This window comes from Rhinolophus sinicus, linkage group LG13 (assembly GCF_036562045.2).
Source record: "Rhinolophus sinicus isolate RSC01 linkage group LG13, ASM3656204v1, whole genome shotgun sequence".
NCBI classification, from domain to species: Eukaryota; Metazoa; Chordata; class Mammalia; order Chiroptera; family Rhinolophidae; genus Rhinolophus; species Rhinolophus sinicus.
This window is the reverse complement of record NC_133762.1, coordinates 45,741,308-45,757,642: the sequence shown is the minus strand read 5'-3', so window position 1 is coordinate 45,757,642 and position 16,335 is coordinate 45,741,308. Positions and strand designations below refer to the sequence as shown.

The 16,335-nt window shown below is 39.4% G+C and overlaps 1 protein-coding gene across 2 annotated transcripts in view; it reads right to left on the bottom strand.

The window, feature by feature from the left end:
- Nucleotides 1-16,335, bottom strand: part of PLCB1 (phospholipase C beta 1) — a 680,752-nt gene that overhangs the window by 468,326 nt on the left and 196,091 nt on the right. The gene's annotated exons all lie outside the window — the stretch shown is intronic.

The window sequence follows — 16,335 nt, the reverse complement described above, 5'->3', positions numbered from 1 at the left end:
CTTGCATCTAGCAGCCTGGAAAAGAAATGGCATGAGTCTCACAGAAGGTAATTAGCAAAACTACGGCAGAGCAAAGAGAAGTTCAGGTCAGAAAAGAATGGAGCAGCTCCTGTTGCTGACACTGGCCAGTTTCTTGAAACATTGGACGTGAGGGTTGACAGAAGAATCCTTTTGTATAGGACAATGAGTCCGTAGTTGGTATTATGTCTCAGTTATGGATTACTAAAAGCCTTTAGATGCCAATCTATAGTATATGTTTATTCATTCTGAACAAATGCTTTTATTGTCTGCATAAGTCCCTGAATTAAAGAATTGCTTCAGGCACTGATAAATAATACAGAGAAACTCAGGAGGAAGACTACGTATATCTCATAGTTGCCACTGGATGACCAGAGAGGCCCCTGACAAAATTCTGTCTTAGGGATGTTTATTTCTAACAGTGTTACAGCACTCCAAAGAGTCTAGAAGCATATTAAACAAACCGTTGGGAATTATTAGCAGTTTTATAAGCAAGGTGAGAAAGAGTACAAATTTATTATTTTTTGAATTTGAAGGATAATTCTAGTGGTGGGGAAATAACAAAGTAGAGGAAGCAGAGAGACAAGTCAGGGGCTCTTACAATAATCTAGCATAGTGGTTCTCAAAGTGTGGGTCCCTGTCCACACTGAGCAGCAGCATCCCCTAGGAACTTGTTAGAAATGCAAATCCCTGGGCTCCATCCGAGACCTACTGAATCAGAAGGTCTCGCACTGGGGCCCAAAAGTCTGTTTCAACAAGCCCTGGGAAGATTTTGACGCAGACTCTGCTTTGAGAACTGTTGACCTGATCTTGCTATGCAAAGAGTGGTCTGCATCTGCCATCCCCTGGAGGCTGGTTAGGAATGCAGAATCTCAGGCCCCACCTAGCACCTGCTGAGTCAGAGTCTGTGTATTATCCAGAGCCCAGGTGCTTGGTACATTAGAGTGAAAAGCTGGACTAGGCGATGAAATGAGATCCTAAAAGAAGAAGTTGCTGTGGAAATGTAGAGGAGGTGCAGACCAGAGCAACATTTGGGAAAGTTAATGAAAAGCGCTGACACTTCACTTGTGATCCAGTTGTATAAAACTACCCCTCAGCTACCATGTGGATTGAGTTTACTGGCCTGTTGAGATTTGAGGGTCCCCAGGGTCTACGGTAGCTGAATAATAAAGACTTTTCATCCTGCGGGGCTCCACAGTGGCCTTTGTAATGTCCTCTTCCCCCAAATGCAAACATTTTAGGAAGTGGTTATATATGAAGTCATTAATATAACACTTCCATTGAGTTTGGGGTCTCTTTTTTGGGAAGCAGCAGGTGGGTGTTGAGGGTGCCATGGGAGCCAGCTAAGAGGCAGAGATGGGATTTACTGGGAACACGTTAGTCCCAGTTCAAGGTTTCTGGGAGGGTTGGCACTGGCTCAGGCTGTGTAGGCCTGCCAGCTACAGATCAACCGTTTACAGGAGTGCTAACAGGCTGGGATCCTGTGCTGCGGATTCGAGGACAGAAGGCAAAGTTCAGCCTGGGAGGCGGTACCGAACAGGTGGGAAACATCTGCTCTCTCTAGCTGGAAAAGGCATACCAACCTGTTTTTCTTTGCCAATAATCTGTGAAGGCCTGGGCTTTAATGATTAAGTGGAGAGTCAAAGGAAAGAAAATACAGACCAGCTCATCTTCTTCCTTATTTTGTTTTAATTGGGAACTAGTTACAATTCACCCCAGATTATTGGATTATTGATTCATTAACAAGTAAACTAATGTATGTCTTGTATTTGTAAGCTAAAAGTTTTAAAAATTTACATTCTTACTCTAAGACCTATATGAGACTTACAATGCACTTCTGTATCATTTAATGAACCCTTCCCATACTCAATGGAAAATGAGATGAATACTTCACTGTGTATGATCTATTTCTTCTTGTGTCATCACAAAGCCAAACCTTGAAATTCTCAGGGCTCCAGAGGAAACACAAAATATTAGTTCTCTCCAGTTGGTGTCATGGAAGATGTTTATCCCACCAAATCTCTCAGTGTACTCTCAGGAAGCATGGGAAAACAGCGTAATTCAGTGGTTTTCACCTCAGTGATTTTCATTACACATCCTGGAGTCAGAATGGCTGTGTCTGACTCCTTGCTTTGATACCTACAGCTTTGGGACGAAGTGCAAGCTTACTGTATCTCAATGTCCACTTCTATAAAATAAAGACTACTTCATGAGATTATCACAAATATTAAATGAGCAAAGGTATGCAAAGTGCTTAGCGCAGTAACTAGTACATAGCAGGTCATCAATAAATGCCAGCTACCATTATTGCCAAATGTTCTATTTGATAGTTACAAACTGTGCCATGAAATGTTAACATTCATATCAATAAATGAGAATATGAGGTATGGATAACTGCTGTTTTTAAAAAAATATGGTAGAAAGTATTATGCTAAATGACATACATCAGACAGAAAAAGTTCAGAACCATATGATTTCACTGATATGTGAGATATAAAACTGAAGAAAACTAAAGAACAAGACAAACAAATGAAGAAACAAAATATCATAGACACAGACAATAGTTTAGTGGTTATCAGAGGGTAAGGAGGGAGAGAGTGATAGATTAGGGTAAAGGGCATCAAATATATGGTGGTGATGGAAAGAGAACTGATTCTGGGTGGTGAACACACAATGTGATATATAGATGATGTATTACAGAATTGTACACCTGAAATCTATGTAACTTTACTACTTTACTAACAATTGTCACCCCAACAAACTTTAATTTGAAAAAAAAAAAGGTAAAAAGTAAGGTGAGTGGTAAAGGAAATAGCTTTGCTTAGGATAGCCTGGAACTGGAAGGCTTCCACAAGCTGGTTAAATCCAGGAGGAAACACAGCGCCACCTTAGTGATCGGGGGAAAGGAACTCAGGAGCAAAAAGCAGCCAGTAAGTATGGTGCTCAAGAAACTACAAAAAGAGAATTTCAAGGAAGAAGTAGATCATCAACCATGTCAGGAGACGCTAAGGGGTCAAGTGAGATGAAAACTGATGACAGTTTGTGGACATTGGTATCTGTGATGACTTTTTCAGCAGTATGTTGAAGTGAGAAGGGGAGAAAGGGCAAGGAGAGACTCTGAGTGAAGACCACTCTCTAAAAGGTTTGCTGCAAAGGGGAGCACCAACATCTGGGAATGAGTAGTTGATAGTAGTTTCATGTTGGTGAAAGGGAGGTACCAACCAGAGAGAGGGTAACTTGAGTTGAGGCATGGAGAAGAGGAGCATCAGGACGTGTGCCAGGGGAGGGATCACGGCGGGACAGGACAAGGAGGGACGTCCACATGCAGGCTTGTGAGACCCAAGCATCACGCTGGAGCAGGAGGCAGTAGGAGATGAGTGTGAAAAGCCAGACTGGCTCATGGGCATCCTGCCTGAACACAGCAAGATGCCGGCTGGAAGAAAGTGAGCAGCTATTAGAAGACATCATTCAAGATGGAAACAATGACCTTTCTGTTCCCATGACTCAATAAGTCCTCTCTGTTGTGAATGGGAAAAGCACCCTACACATCCCTGAGACCATAGGAACACCTGAACAGAGGACAACAGTGTTCGGGTGCTCGGCATGTGCTAACAATTCATTTTTAAAGGGCAGGTACATTTTACGTGTCAAACTAGACTTTCACAATATATTAAAATCCTTAAAAATGCATAATGGGGATCTACATTCAGCACATAATCTTTAAAACCTAATACCCAGCATGAGAAATACGGAATAGGCAATCCATGGGGCCCCAGAACAACCTGGCAAGAACTTTAAAGGCTGTAGTAGAAATGGTTCCCATGTCATCTTAACTATTTCTCAAAGTGACAATTCATGGCTGGGCCTTGGTAGGGCAGGGAACTGGGCAAAAAATCCTAAAGCAGTTCCAAGGAGCGTCTTTAACCAAAAACATCAATTAAGGAGACCCACGGGAGTGGAGAGACACCATGTAAGAAGTATAGCAGATGGGGCCGTGCTGGGAACAGAACCGTCAACATTTACTGAGCATATGTATGCTATGTGCACCAGATCCCATGCAGAGTCCCTTTTTTAGGCATTAACAGTTGCATTAATTTTTTTAAAGATCACAGAGTTCTTATCCTCATTTTACAGACAAGGAAACAGAAGATGTGAAGCAACTTGCACCAAGTTACTCTTGCACCTATTATTGAGAGAACTCATGACAGCAAAGCTTCAGTGATACAAGAACCAACCAAGCAAATCGCAAAACACACAAAGACAGCGATTTTATGAAGCTGGATGAATGCAGTGCGTGTGTGTGTGAAGAGAGAACAAGTCGAGATGAGGTCAAGGTGCAGATGGGCTGAAAGCCAGTCCTGGAATTAATTCTGTCACACAGCCAGTCTGGGATGGTGTAAGTCTTAATGGAAGGTTGGCAGGCATCACTGGGCTGAGGAGGGGGTCTGGGAGCAAATGAGCTCGTCCTGCTGGCGGGGGCAGGATGAATTACGTCTGCAGGGTACTAACTCTATAATTGCATTGCCTCCCATCCCCAGACTAAAGCGCTCGCCTACTTTCTCCAGCTTAGTGATAAATAAGATAGAGGAACAACCGCCACAAGGAGCAGGTGGCCGCTTTGCACAGTGATCAGGACCGTCCTAGTTCTCTCATACACTGCTGGTCAGAGTGTGAAACGACACAGACAATTTGGAAAACTGTTTGTGAGTTTCCAATAAAGTTAAAAAGATACCCATCCTATGACTCAACAAATTCAATCCTAGGTAATTACCCAAGAGAAATAAAAACTTAGGTCCACAAAAAAAGACCTGCTCAAGATTGTTCATCGCAGCTTTACTAATAATAACTCAAAACTGAAAATGATCCAAATATCCATCAACTGGAGAATGGATAAACAAATTGTGGTAAACTCACGTGAAGGAATACTACACAATAATAAACAGAAGCGGCACGATGGTCAGCAACATGGATGAATCTCAGAAACATTATGTTGAGTAAAAGAAGCCAGACACACCAACCATACCATCGGATTCCACTTAGATGAAGGACAAAAGTAGGTAAAACTAAGCTGGGTGATAGGACAATTGTCTCTGGGTATTCACGTATGTGTGGGGGCAGCAGGGAGAGGTATCACCTGGAAAAGGGCAAAACAGAACATTCTAGGACCGTGATAACATTCTATTTTGATAACATCCTACCCTGAGTGGCACTAAGGATACACAGGTATATAGTATATATTTGTCAAAATTCATTCAGTGATATATCTGAAATGACTGTTGTCATGCAGGAGACCCTGCTCGCTGCGCCATTTGTCGTGCAGGGAAGCCTGCGGGGTCTCAGCTCCCACTCACCACATAAGAATGCAGAACATGGTGAGGCCAAAAAGGAACACCCACGGAGCCATAGGTAGGGGAGTCATACCACTATATTCTCGCTGGCGGCTGGGTTGGAGAAACAGGAAACAGGAGCCACACGATCCACAAGCCTCACTCTGCCGCTTGCTAGCTCAGCCGCCATCTTCTTGCTAGCCCCCATTTTTTTTCCTCTCTCTGCTAGCGTAGCCACAGCAGTTATATTAGTGGCCAACGGCTCACTGGTTACAGCTGACGGCCAACTAGCCACAGCTGATTGCCATGCAATCACAGTTGATGGCCATTTACTACCTGAGCCAGGCACCTGTCTATGTGAGGCCGAGAGCCTGGAAACTTCTTTCTGGGGTTCTGCCCCCACACTGTATTTAAATTATATCTCAAAGAAGAACCATTAGTATTTAAAATAATTTTTAAATGCTCCTTGCTCTGATAGCTGAATAAAGTAAAACTCATCGTTACTTACTTTTAAGTTTATCATCTGACAGATCTCAGATCTGTCAATTAGGCCCTTGACCATCACCAGACGTCACAAAATTCAAAGAGAACCAACACTATAGAGAACCTGCACCAGAGGTGCACTTTCTGTTCAACCATTATCCTGGTACGGGACCACATTATTGTTTGTCTCTGCAAGAGGGAGGCATAAAAAGGCATAGATGCCCTCAACCTTAACAATGTGATTATAATACTGGAGCTCCATGGGCAGGATATACTCCCGCAGAGAAACAGGACAGTGTTATGATGTGCCGAACTCCATGAAGAGTTACACCATCGGCAGACATGCCTCTCATTGTTGAATTCCTGCCTTGTGGATATTTTGAACCTCGTAAATTAGGGTTTCTGGATGGGAATTCCCGCCCATTCTCAGGAATATTTTTCTCTTTCCCTTTCCCGAATCCCAAGATATAAACTGTTTTCTGTTCTCTACGATGAATCGTTTCTACAAAGTGACGTCCGATACTACCAACCACCTGGGTTCAAGGAGCCGATTTTCCCGATTTCCTGACCAACTATTCTCGGAATTCAGGAATGCAAAAAAGGGAAAAAGTTTCCGAGAACGGGTGGGAATTCCCGCCTGGAAACCCTAGGGATAAATAGGAAAAATGTGTAAGAGATACATTGTGAGTAGTACATTTAGTTCCCATTGTTGGTATTACTGGGTTCAAGGAGCCCATTTTCCTGACCAACTTTTCTCAGGATTCGGGAATAGGAAAGAGAAAAATATTTCATGAGAACGGGTGGGAATTCCTGCCCAGAAACCCTAACGTAAATGTACCATCTATTATTAAATTTACTAAATGCAAGTATTTGAAAATAGAAACAAACAGCTCCTGTTAATTCTTAGAACTGTGTGTGAATCACTCCAGAAAGACCACTACTATCCCCTACATCACCGACACTCCAGTGTCGAGCTCTTTGGACACCAGAATCTTGGTCACAGATACCTTGTTGGACATCGGCTGCCCTTATTTCACTGCTTACCTTTCTCTCCAACTCCTACTAATGGTTACAATGTGCCGGAAGGGGCAGATCTACTCCCTATGAACAACTCTGTGGCTTGAGATGCCAGAAACTTACTCTTATTCATTTAATTACTCTTCCTTCTCTTGCCGACAGAAAAACAAAACAAAACAAAACAAAATCTTCAAGAGTAAATACTAGGTCTTAAGCATAGGTTAGTTACTAAGGAAATATGCCTCTTTGGAAAAGAAATTGCATATCTGAATTAACTTCCCTTTTAAAGATGATGTGGAATACTTCAGGCATTAGGTGTAATGTTGCAAAAAACATTTTTCAAATTGCTCAAACCAATATTGAAACTCAAGTATACTTTAGTTTTAGCAAATATCATAAAATTATAATTATGAGCTTTAAAAAGTCTCAAAGGCATCTTATAAATGATGTTTTAAGTTTTATTCCATGAAATTGATATTCCAACAGATCCATATGTCAAAGACAATTCCACAGATAAGTTGGAATTTACAAAATGCAGCATAGATGCACTCAATGGCTAAGAAATATATATTTACAAGACTAAGTTATCATCAAAAAGAAAGAAAAAAAGGTACTCTAATGATAATAAAGTGAAAATCCACCATTTGACATAAGTTTAAGTTACTTTCTTATTCCACATTATCCCAGTTTATTTTCCCAATGTGGTTATAATAGTTGAGATTGCCAACTCAGGAGCCAGAATGACTGGGTTCAAATCCCAATTTTGCCATTTATTAGCTGGGTGACCTTAGGCAAATTACTTAATTTCCCTGTACCTCACTTTCTTTTTCTATAAAATGGGATAATAATAATGACTGTTTCCTAGGTCTGTATTTCAGATAAAATAATGTAATGCATAGAAAACACACACAGTAGTGTTTAGCATGTAAGCTGTGCTTAACTGTTTTCAGCTATCGTGATTTATTATTCTCATTCTGATCCCTTCTATTAGATTACTAAGGATATCATTAACTATAAGGGCTCTATTACTGTGGGAACTTAGATACATAGAAATGATCCTAAAATTTATAGACACATATTATTCTAAATAAAGCTATATGGAACCAGTGGACGATAAGGACTATAATGTTTGCGGTGAATGTTAAAATAGGAAAGGCTATAATAATAGTTATCATCATAGTGCTGTAGACTGTACTACAGAAAAGAGAAAAAAGAAATAACTGATTAGTAATGGTGAAACAGTAAATGAAACATCTATATGTAATCAACATTTTTATCCAAAGATGTATGAAGCATGATCAAAACCTATGGTGAATGTTTAAATTGAAAAAAAATTATTACAATAAAAGACACATTGCTATTAATCCCCCTCAAAATATTCCCCCCTGCTTTGAACACACTTATCCCATCATTCTTGCTACTTTCTGAAGCAATTCTGGAAGTCCTCTTTCCTGAATGTCTTTATTTTATTGTTTGTCATGACAATGCTCCCTGTAACACATGGCTTCTGGTAGGACAATTTCTGTCAAATAAAAACATTACAGTGTGTCCTCATCCACCTTATTCATTGGATCTGGCACCATGAGACTTCTGGCTCCTCCCAAAGTCAAAATGACCTTTACAGGAAAAGATTTCGAATCAATTCAGAACATCAAGGCAGCCATGACAACACAATTAAAGACACTCACAAAAGAAGACTTCCAGAACTGCTTCAGAAAGTGGCAAAAATGAGGGGATAAGTGTGTTTGAAGTGAGGGGGGAGTATTTGAGGGGGTTAATGGCAATATGTCTTTTGCTGTAATCATTTTTTTAAATTTAAACATTCACCATATTTTTTTATCACACATCACATATGTAATCAAGCTAAAATAAAACCTTCAAATTAAAAGGGAACATGTGCCAAAGGTTAAAGACAAGGAAAGAATCTTAAAAGCAGCAAGAGAAAAGCAGTTAGTTACCTAAAAGGGAGCCCCCATAAGGCTGTCAGCTGATTTCTCAACAGTAACTTTGCAAACCAGAAGTGATTGGCAGTAAATATTCAAAGTGATGAAAAGTAAGAACCTACAAGCAAGATTATTCTACCCATCAAAGCTATCATTTGGAATTGAAGGACAGAGATAAAGAGCTTCCCAGACAAGAAAAAGCTAAAGGAGCTCATCACCACCAAACCAGTATTACAAGGAATCTTAGGGCAACTTCTTTAAGATGTGAGGGGGTTAGGGGTCGGTGAAAAGGGGAGAGGATTGAGAAATACAAATTGATTGTGACACAGTAGTCATGGGAAGTAGGATATAGCATAAGGAATATAGTCAACAATATTGTAATAACTAGGTATAGTGTCAGATAGGTACTATATCTATCAGGGAGATAGATGGGAGTGGGGTTGGGGCAGGCTGGAAAAGGTGAAAGTATTAAGAAGTACAAATTGGTAGTTATAAAATAGTCATGGGAATGTGAAGTATAGGGAATATAATCAATAATATAGTAATAACTATGTATAGTGCCAGGTAGTACTATTCAGGGGGATCACTTCCAAAATTATATAAATATCTAACCATTATGCTATATATTTGAAACTAATATAATATTGAATGTCAACTCCAATTAAAAAGGGGGGCAAGATCAATAATATTGTGACAGCATGGTATAGTGTCAGATGGTTGATGGACTTATCATGGTGATCACTTCTTTAGCATAGGGAATAAAATCAATACTGTGGTAATAACACTGTGTAGAGCTTGGTGGGTACTGTTGCATAACTATGATGGACACCTGAAACTAATATAATATTGTATGTTAGATGTATTTTAATAAAAAAATATTTCAAAAATAAAATAGATAAAGAGACAGAAGAAAAAAGTGTTTTATCCCACCCCAAGACAGGAAACCATTCTAGGCATCCAGAGCAATGCTCAGTTAGACCCTGGCTTCTCAATGTGTGGTCCCAGAACTAGCATCACCTGGGAGCTTATTAAAAAAAAGCAGAATCTCACCCCCCCCCCCCTCAGACCTAATGAGTGAGAATCTACATTTTAACAACATCCCCGGGGGTTTGCATGTATATTTAAATTTGGAGGCAGCTGGTCCATAGGATTTCTAATTACATGTACCTACAGCAAGCTCACTGCTCATGAGGCAGCTGTTCCACGATTACATATTCCCAGTTCATAGCATGTCTTTATTATAGGGAGTTCAAATTTGCCTCCCAGTTTAAGAAAAATACATATACTATGCTCCTCTTTTTCAAAAAATGTAAAAAGGGTGCATGATATAAATTATGTATAAATGTATATGCATATAGGTTTAGGTTTACACAGAAAATTTCTGGAAGGATAACACCCAATTCTTGACACCGGTAAGCAATTTTTAAATGTGTTGTTTGCATTTCTTACTGTGACTACTTTTTATTTACCCTTTAGTTTTAGTTCTGTCAGCTGGAGAATTCAAAATCAGTTTTATTAATTTTTCCTCAGAGAGCTGGCAATAGTTTCTTGCTTCTCCTTGGACTGTTCTTCTCCAGGCTAATGGCTCCAAATGTTCCCACTGGTTTCGCTGTTCTATCACCCTTACCTCCCCCTCTGGATCCCCCTATGATATCCACAGGTCTCTCAGAAGCAGTACCAGCACCCAGTTCTCCCTGACCAGCACTATTACGAGCAATTGGTTCATCTCCAGGAGTGCTTTCTTCTTGACTAATGACAAGATTTCTTCATTTTACAATGTCATTTTAAAAGTCATTGAAAAAAATAGTTAAGTCACAAAACTTATTATAATGCTTTTTTTTCTGTGATGATCTGAATGTTTTGGAGATGCTAGGAAGATCCCTGTAACGGCATTAATTGCACAGAACTCAATATTCATTTCTGAAGCAAAAGAGAACAGTTATCATGTGTGTCGTGCTTGAAGGAAGACAACACAGGACCACCGAGCAATTCCCAAGACAGGAGGACAAGCATTGACGGGGGAAAGATCTGCTCATGTGCATGCAGAAGTACTCAAGTGTATTTCCCAGGGGCAACTGTGAACTATGAATTGAGCTCCTACAGATAAGGTGACAATGATACAATAACCCAGAAAATAAAAATTAAAAAACAAGACTTTAATGTGAACTATTTAGGGGTTGAGGGTTACAAAAGGGTAGGTAGAACTTTATGTTAAAAATTATCTCTTTTTTATGGTTCAATGCCAAGGCAGTCTAGAACAGAGCTTCCCAACAAGTCATCCTGTCGTGACTAGGTTGTGACAGGTCTACCTCTTGTCATAGCTGGGTGAGGCCTGATCGATTCGAGACACCCAACTGGTCATATCCAGCACCAAGGGCTCCATAAACACCTTATAGTTTTCCTATGTATGTTGTACCACTCCTCCCCACACACTATACACACACACACACACACACACACACACACACACACAAAGTTTAGAAATACTGGTATACAAAATATTATTTTTCTGTCAATTTCCAGTGCTATTTTGAAAACATATATCATAGCAATGGAGCATACAAAATATCCCCCAGGCAACAGGAAAAGATATTTTTAGTGCAAACACCGATGGGTAGACCACCACTCATTAAGGCATTGCATTTATCTATACTGACACTATTTTGGTACAGAAATAGCTATGGATACAAGAAAGTTGATGAAGTCTTTATAATTCAAGGTCTGAACTTTAAGCCATTGCAAAGAGCACCTAAGAATGTTCTGCAATGGCCTATTACCCATGATATGAGGACATAGGCAACCATACATGGAAAAGCATGGGGTGGAGGTAAGTGTGGGACATAGACTAACTTAGGATGTGAAAAAGGAACAAAAGGAAAAAGGGCCACATAGAAGCAGAATGACCACAGGAGAAAACAACTTGAACTTGTATCAAGATAGTAACACTTCCTTAAGTCACTTCTGGCAGAGGGTTTACCAATTTTTTGTTGTGAAGGGACTGGAATTAAAACTGGAATTACATGAGTTAGTGCTGAATATTAACTTTGGTTTACTGATTTTTTTTAAAACCAGTTATTTATTTAACTAATAAACCAACAATATATAAATACATGGGTCAATACATTATGCCAATCAGTAAATTATTTCTGATTTATTCCACTTTATGGTTTCAAATCTTGTTAATAAATTATTTTTGTCACATTTATAAAGTCTTTGGAATGAAAACAAAAGTACGTTGAGTGAGGGCTGTGTGTCAGAAATTATAACAAGTGTTTTAACATATATAATTCCATTTAATTCTTATAAATCTATGAGGTATATGATGTTATTCTCATTTACAAATAAAGGAAATAAAGTTTAGGGAGGATTATTAATTTGCCCCAAAACATATAGCTATTAACAGAGAGATCTAGCTTTAGAGCCAAAGTTTTCTACTGCACCCAATGTTTATTCCACCACAAGATACCTGAGAACAAAAAGAGTCCTGACGTCAAGAGCATGTGCCCTGAAGGATATATCTGGTAAACAGGATCCTAACAGAGTAGGGATGGGACAGTACCTCTACCAGTTCAAGTTGGCTAGATGTCACGAGAGCACTGTCATGGTGTCTACCTCTGTGGCTCCAAATGTGCTTCTAATGTTTCTCAATCTCAGCACTATTGACACTTTGTTGTTTTTGTAAGGGACTGTCATGTGCATTCTAGGATATTGAGCAGTATCTCTGGCCTCCACCCACTAGATGCCAATAGCACCCTCCCTCAAATTTTGACATCCAAAAATGTCACCATACATTGACAAACGCCCCCTGCAAGGAGGAGAGGGGGAAACATTCCTCCCAGTTGAGAAACATGTTCTGAGGCCATGAAATAAACATTTTCTTTATTGAAGAATAACATAAGACAATTGCCAAATTCAATGACTTGCTCAGCAATTTAAAGGCTGAACAAATAATAGAATCTGTAGTCTTTACTCTAGATCTAGACTAAAGCAACAATACTTTCATACTGCGCTTTTAGTAGTAGTTAGGCTGAATAACTCTAGCTGCTATAACAGATAACCCTCAAAAATCCCCATGTCTTAATTCACTGCATGATCATTCGTACTCATGTTACAATCCAATGTAAGTGTTCCTGTCAAATAACTTTCCTCCAGGTGATCACTCAGGAATCCAGGCTTCTTATGTCTTTGGCTCCACCATCTGCAACACATGATTGTAACTCCCTCCACTCAGCCAGGAGCTGGGGAAAGATGGTGAGGAAGGCACATCCTTTTTATAACCACATCAGTCTGGAAATGACATATGTACATCACTTCTGACATTCCATTGGTAAGTAATGGTCATGTAGTCCTTCACTAGGAAGATTTTTTCTAGCAACAACCTGTCACTATGGAAGAGTTGTATGAATTTTTAGTGTTTTTCTAGCCATCTGTGCAATAGCTCTGTACCTTTCAAAGCAAATGCATAAATGTTCCAGCCGAATAAGAATCCTAGAAGTTAGGCAAATATGATTCCAATCATATATGTGTTATTTCTCCATTTTATGCATGGTGAAATTTGGATACAAATAGTACCTCTAACTTGGGGTTAATATCCTAGAGCTAGGACCCCAGACACTGAATTGAGAGTTCCTACCTCAGAAGACAGGTGGCACATATTCAGAAAAGTAGGGAATTCCACTAGCTAAAAAGAGGGACAATGTTATAAGCATTGTATCTGAAATCTGACTGGGTCAAGTCTTGCCTTTGCATCTGAGTGGTAGTACATGACTTTAAACAAGAAATTTAGTCTCTCAGAGCCTCCATTTTCACATCTGGAGATAAGCACAGTTACTCTACTATAGGACAGTGATAAAGTTTAAATGAGATGATATGTGGAAAGTACTTAAAACAATGTTCAATGCATTTTGGTTACTGATACTATGCCACAAGAGATAACTAACACACGATCTATAAATTTATAAAATTTGCTAATATACATCACACTTAAGTTCCATCTATTTTGGGGTCTATTTAGGTTTTTCCATGTTAGCCTGTTTACTAAGAACAAATAAACTCTCATTGACTTCGGTAGATTTACTTAATTCTACTGTAGAAACCGAAAGAAGAGGCCTCTGGGAAATGAATCTGCATAAATCTATCCCCATCTCTGGAAAGCAGCCCAGAGCGCAAGCCCCACTGACAGTAAGTCAGTAGAATCACGCTCATTTAAATACCAAGGGCAGTATGGAGCATTATGAAAGACGGAAGCAAGGTCAAATGCTTTGTGTGTTCTTCTGCCAGTTCAGCAGCCAAAAACTCTAGGGCCAAGAATACAAACCCAGCATCCAACCTCACTTTTCAGTTCATAGTTTTGAATCATCTTGTTTTATAGGTGAGGAGGTAAAGGTCCAGCAAGGTGAGTGGCCAAATAAGAGATATGAGTCCCAAACCCATGTTTGTTCATTCTTGGGCCAAATGTTTTATCTGTGCTGCTTTCATATGTGTGTAGAATTAAGTAATATAATTTTACAGAGTGAAGTTCTATTAAGCCACATGAGGCAAACACAATGGTCTACAGAGTATCTTTCTGGAAGCTGCCAATTTTTCCCATATATAAACACCTCTTCAATTTTAAGAGATAGTTCCCCCAAACTGATGGTATGTCCCAGCTCCTGTGAGCACTTGGGCTGAAAGAGAGAGGGGGTCGGGGGGGGGGGGCGGGGAGAGAGAGAGAGAGAGAGAGAGAGAACAAAAAAATGACTGCTTTATAATAACAATCTCTTTGTTTAGGATCAGAATATTCTAAAGCCCCTCGTTCAGTTTGGTTCATCATAACTGAAGATATAATGGTTTGGTGGACACTGACACCACACCTCAGTAATTTCTGTCAAAAAGATGGGACATGAAAAACTGCCCCTGTCACTGTAGCACAGACATGCCACAACAACCAGACAAGAGACGTGCCTTCACTTTGAGCAGATCAGTTTTTTAAAAATCTCAAAATGTCAGCTTTGGGTAACATGCATCTACTGATTTCGAGATGAAAAAAAATTTCCCATGGATTTAGTGCCATTTTTTCAGGGCATAAACATTGCCTTGAGAATATGATGGGGAGCATAATATTCCAAAATAAAGTCTCTGTCTTGAAAACATTATTTTCCAATAGCACACTAAGAATGGGTTCCTGAACCAGCTCCGAATTTCAGTTATGCAAGATTTAGTACCATCTTGACGTCAAGCAAAATCCCACTAAGTAATTTTGAGCTTTGTTTATTTGTCTTCTTGACTTAGTTGGAAGCATAAATATCTTCAGATATGTCTGTACATGTGAGTCTCTATAGCCGTGTGCATGTATGGGAATGAAATTTCTGCTAGTTCATTGTTTTGACCTACAAAAATGGCTATTTCATAGGGTTCAACCTCATATATTTAAGAAGTGCTTAATATACGTGCAATATGCAACGTACACTAAAAACCTACTTTATGCCCTGAGAGAAGATGACATCATACTTCCTGCTTCTCTCCTTCACTCTTCATTCAATTTTATATCTATTCTTTATGACACAGCAAGGACCCAGATGCTGTTACCACAGATTGAGATAATATTCTTTCAACTCAGCCAATAACAAATACCATCAAAATGCCCAGACATGGTCTTTCTGAATCTGTTACATGCCAACAAGTTTGTCCTCAAAATAGACTTGCGGAACACTCTGCTGACTTTGCAGGAACCTGAATACTATAATGAAACAAGAAGTCCTGAACCATTCTCTCCTACAGAAACAAGAAAGCTCCATATAATGACATACGTTCATCAGAATTACAGAACCAAAAGCTGGTCGTTGGATATGAGATATGAGTGCTGGTCTGATGCGACTGAACCAATGAGAGGAGGATAGATTTTCCATTCCAGTAAGCTAGAGTAACGTTTGAGAGCCTTCTAAGGAACACTCTATTAACACAGCATGGTTCTTCTATGGCTATGAAATACAGCTTCTTGAGCGTTTAACTACAACACTTGGAAGAACTGTGTCCTTGTTACAATAGTTAAGCATACAGGCTCTGGAATCAGACTGTCTGGGTTCAAATCTTAGCTTTACAGTTACAGCTGAGACTTGGTGCAAGTTACTTAACCTCTCTATGCTTCAGCTTCCTATCTAAAAAAAAGTTAGAGTAATATCTGCCGCCGATAGTTGCTGTAATAATTGAGTTAATACAGTGTAAAGAGCTAAGAACAAGGCTCAGAACATGATAAGCAATTAATAAATATTAGCTATTATTATTGATTCAATATCATTGGTTCCATTCATTCTAAGGTCTCATAGTTGAAGCCTATAATTTTTTAGCAGGAGAAGGGTGTGTGGGACAGGGGGTACTGTCTACAACTAAGTAGATTTTTGCCCAAGAAAGAATTACTCCTGAATACTTGCTTGTCAGCTACCTATTCTATTTTCAACTGCAAAATCTGTCAGCATTTAATGACAAGAGGGAAAACTGAAACACAGTTCCTTTACAAACATTTAAGTAATGCTAATTTTATTGCGCAATTCTGCTGTAAGATTGCGTGA